The sequence below is a fragment of the Phoenix dactylifera genome, unplaced genomic scaffold (genome assembly GCF_009389715.1).
Source record: "Phoenix dactylifera cultivar Barhee BC4 unplaced genomic scaffold, palm_55x_up_171113_PBpolish2nd_filt_p 000378F, whole genome shotgun sequence".
Taxonomy (NCBI): domain Eukaryota; kingdom Viridiplantae; phylum Streptophyta; class Magnoliopsida; order Arecales; family Arecaceae; genus Phoenix; species Phoenix dactylifera.
Genome location: NW_024067827.1, coordinates 312,664 through 317,615, shown reverse-complemented (window position 1 = coordinate 317,615; position 4,952 = coordinate 312,664). Strand labels below are relative to the sequence as shown.

At 40.8% G+C, this 4,952-nt stretch overlaps 1 non-coding gene across 1 annotated transcript; it reads right to left on the bottom strand.

The window, feature by feature from the left end:
- Positions 1-4,361: 4,361 nt before the first annotated feature.
- LOC120105832 lies at positions 4,362-4,467 on the bottom strand. Its single transcript, XR_005508106.1, has one exon. It is a non-coding gene; the product is annotated as a small nucleolar RNA R71 (small nucleolar RNA).
- Positions 4,468-4,952: the final 485 nt, after the last annotated feature.

Below are 4,952 nucleotides of genomic sequence, written 5' to 3'. Positions count from 1 at the left end.
TACACTAATCGATGTGACCATCTAGCAATGGTACCCGACGTCCGGATAGGCCGAATATATGCGAAGCAAATATTCTGGAACCTTGAACTATGGTTACTGTATAATTCAATCCCTTTGACTCCTAATGCCAGGATGACTTAGAGCTCACTGTCAACCCTATAATTACTACATCCATTATGTGATTAACTTTAGATATCCCGTGACTCCTCACTGGGATTAACCTGGCCAAGGTTTTGCTAAATTAATCACAAGACATTATCTCCTGTTTCCAGGACGGGTCAATTCCATCTCGACTCACAACTGACTACGCAAGTACTTGACTGCACCCAGTAACCTTCCGTCACTGAATTAGAAATTCAGGTAGTCCGGTACCAAAGTACAATGAGTTGCTTGCTAGTCACAAGTTGCGGTCTCAGGTCAGAGGGCCAAACTTATACCCATATCCACTCGAAACATCTCTTAACAGTAGAGCATTCCGGAATTGGTCACGTTCAGTGAAATATACTCCTACACTTCACCTGTGTGGCATACCAGTGTCTCCACACTCCTTGGTTAAGAGGACAACCAACGTATATGTCACACAACGACCTAATCTTGATAATGCTGTCGTCCTTGTAACAACATATCATTTGGTCGCGAACTAGTTTAAGGACTCGAAGATAAATCCTCCTTTATCATTAATAAGTCCTAAGGACTTCATCATATAAGAGTTCATTTGAAGATGTAAAATGATGAATAATGCCAAAAAATACTTTATTGATTTGTCAATTCATTTAATCATCAACATGTTGACGATTGACATTTAGGATACAATTCCCAACACAATGTTCTTAAACTGATAAATACGTATTTTACCATGAAATTGAATAATCATTTAAATAAATTTAAAATATGGTAAGAAGTAGATAATTCTTTTCTTAAACCAGAATCTGAACTTGTCTCCCTCTTGGTTGCAATCTTGTTCTGACCCGGTTTGGTGACCTGATAGAGTTGTAATCAAGCTAAGGTTATACTTAAATAGGTTTTGGTCCTGAGTAGATTGAAAGTTATAATTAATTATTTTTATATGGGAAAAATGTTTGATTAACCCTTCTTATTAAGTCACGGTCTTGTTTATTTTATCTGGTTGAGTTCAGTCTGAAGCAGTTTAGCGAGAATTATATTTAAATGACGTTGGACTCGAGGACAAGTCAATGATCATGACCCACCTCAAATCCAAAGCCAATTCCCCTATCCTTCCCAGATCAGCAGCCATCCAACGGACTTGCCATTCTTTCTTTACCAGCTGAAACAGGGGAGACTTTTATGCCGTTGATTTCAAATCCTCCCCAGCACACCCAGATCCTCATTTCAAAGCAACACACCCAGATCCTCGTTTCAAAGCAACGCTCCCAAATCCTCCGCGATCGATTCCCAGCTCCAAGCCGTGATCGGCTCCCACCAACCTTCCATTCCTCTTCTCCCGCGATGCATCCAGCCAGGCGTTTTCCGCATCCAGGTAGCTACGACATCGTCTTCATCCCCGGGTGTTCCGCCTGCGACCATTCCTCCGTCGATCCCGCAGCCAGCCCTCTTCCCAGCAGCCGAGATCCAGCTCTTCCACATCAGCCCGTTCCAGCCGCATCCAACGAGCACACCAGCGAGCAGCTCCTCCGTCTTCATTCGGATTCACCTCCCAGCAGCCAATGATCTAAAGAAGGAAAGCAATGAAGCATGATTCCTTCAACGGATCCACACCAGCGACCAGCATCCTGTTTGTCGCCATCACCATCCGCGTCTCCTCTGGATTCAAAATCCCCAAATCCCGGATCCCGTCCGCACTCACCAACATCTGCAAATCAAGCCCGAAATCCAGCCCTTCATCCTTTTCGTCCGCAATCTACCCTCCAGCATCTCGCCCCGGAATCACAGCAGCCTAGCATTCAGCCCCGTCTCCCGTCCGTATTCATCTTCCACGGATCACTCCTCCGCGACCAGCTCCCGTGATCCAGCCGATGATGTGCACTCCGCCCAAGGATCATGCGTCCGCTCCCTTTGGATTCATGGCTGGCTTCACCAAGAAAGGAGAGACCTATATAAGAGAGGGGAGAGCTTGGTTTAGAGGAGGAGGGGACTCGGTGGAGAAGAAAACAGGGGAGACCCCCTGTTTCGGTGAAAAAGGAGAAACCAGCCGAGAGAGAAGAAGAGAAAAAGAAATAAAAAAAAAAGAAAGAGAAAGGAGGGGGGACTTGAGGCGGATGGCGTGGAGTATCCTAGCAAGCCGATCAAAGTCGCCAAGCATCATGAGCAGCTAAACCTCGGTTTAGGGGTTTGATGAAGCCATAGAGGAGTATTCGTTTCATTTTTATTGATTTGAGTTTGTATTGTAAGATTGTTGCATGATGAAGAATTTATCAATTGATCTTACGATTTTTCCAATTTATGTGAATCATTTATCTTGCATGAAATATTTTACATAGATTGATCTATTTCATCAAATCCAACACCTGTGGTTTGGAGGAGATATTCATGTGACATCGATTTCATGTTTAATGATTTAATGATCAGATGCATCATGCTAGGTTAGACAGGTCATGCTTATCGTTTGAGTAGATGGTTTGTGCTAGACTTAGATGATTCATGCTGCGAATTAATCATAATTTTTAATGATTGCTTTGGCTTGTAGTCGGAAGCAATCAAGTCTTAAATACAACTCAATCACTAAAAGCGTGACGGATACAACTCTATCGGTAGAATCTAGCCCTAAACACCTTTCTCCATTGATAATTCGTACTACTATATCTACATTAATTCTTAGTTTTTATCATTTACTCTAGCTTATACTCATAGATTAATTTAGTTAAATCAAGTTAGCAAATTCTTCTTCGTGATTTATTTTTAAAAGAAAAATAACTTGTCTCCAATCCCTGTGGACCGACACCCGTAATCACTATCCTACAGGATACGTGCTATTGTGTGGTTTATTTTTGAAATTGAAATAACCGATCAATTTTTGGCGCCGTTGCCGGGGATTGCTTGCATAGTTATTTTTCCTATCATTATAAAAAAAATTAATTAATTAAAAAAAAACTTTCAAAAAAAAATTAAATAAATAAAAAATTATTTTCTATTATTGTTATTTTTCTTATTTTTTTCTCTAATACTAATTTTTTTTAAAATTTTCTTTTGATCTTATTTGATCAGGAATCGAAGGAAAAATCTGGGATGATCAAAAAGAGAACTGCTGAAAAAGGAATATTGTAGAGGTTTGCCTTAAAAAAAAAATTAAATTGCTGGGAAAATTTTCTTTGGTAACCTCTAAACCTTTCTTATTTAAATTAAGTATTAGCTTGAAATTTTGTGGTGATTGTTTGATTTAATTTCAGCAAAAGTGTGAATGCATGTTTGATACACATACACAAATTAATCCGCACATAGTAAGGGCAATCACCCCAACAAGATAAGAGCCGGATTTCATCACCGGACTCTTGCCCAACTTAGGTGAACTCAATCTCACATAGTGTCACTTTAATTAAAATCAATTAGACATTGGCTCCTAGGGACATTCGAGCTCAATAGGACGAAGATCACCAAAAGTTGCACCAATTTCGCTCTGTGGCTTAGTTGATGTCTAGGCAAGCTTTGTCCCTATAAGGGAGACAGTTCATCTGTTCGAGGCAAGTAGGTTTTAAGTGGGACCTTTGCGAACGCATCGTGACCCCTCCACTTACCTGGGAGCTTACCTGGTCAACTCGGTTCATTAGACCGGATTGGAGGCTTAGGTGACCTCTTCAAACCAGTTAGGAGCTGTCTAGTGATTTTAGGACAAAGATTAGGATTGATATGCTTTTCTCTTTTATTGCATGCTTGATTGATCGAGTACTAGTGTATGCACGGTAGTCGTTCTAGAGTACAAAACCTATTACCTTTTGACCCTGAAATAGAACGAACCCTTAGGAACATTCGAGCTAAGATCAAAACATTAGGATCATCCCCACCTCTTAAGATGGCTGAAGAACAATCCAAACTCCTGAGGGAGTACTTTACTCCCACTATTTACACTTCCCCATCTTGCATTCGATTACCTGAGGTAGCAGCTGTACAATATGAAATAAAGTCTAGTGTGATCCAAATGCTCCCATCTTTTTATGGGCTCACCAACGAAGACCCATACAAACATTTAGATGAATTTCTTGAGATTTGCACTACTGTCAAGATTCAGAACTTCACTGATGATGCCCTGAAACTTAGGTTATTTCCCTTCTCCCTTAAAGATAGAGCCAAACAATGGCTGAATTCTTTAGAAGCTAACTCGATTCGTTCTTGGGATCAAATACAACAAGAATTCCTTAAAAAATACTTTTCCATAGGAAGAACGAACCAGTTTAGACGTGCCATTACAAGCTTCTCCCAAACTGAGGGAGAAGAATTTCATGAAACTTGGGAGAGATTTAGGGACCTAATCCGTAAATGCCCTCATCATCAAATACCTAAGTGGCAACTAGTGCAATGTTTTTATGACGGATTGACAGAACGAAACCGTCAGATGATCGATGCTGCATGCGGGGGCACTTTTATGCTTCAAAATGAGCATGAAGCATGGCAATTATTTGAAAATCTTAATGAAAACTCCCTCCACCATGCTTCATGTTCTCGTCAAGCACCCCCGAATTCTCAAAGAAAAGGGACCATTTATGAAATAAGTCATTCTATGGACCTGTTTAGCAAGGTAGATGCATTGTCCCATAAGATTGACCAACTGATGATAGGTGGACATTACATGAACTCTTCCCAAGCACAAGTGTGTACTATCTGTTCTAGCCCATCCCACCCTATTCATGACTGCCCTTCAGCGCTCCAATTCTCCGAACTCGTGCAAGAACACATCAATGCTGCTCAAACACAGCCTAGATCGGGTACTGACCCATTTTCCAATACATATAACTCGGGATGGCGAAATCATCCAAATTTTT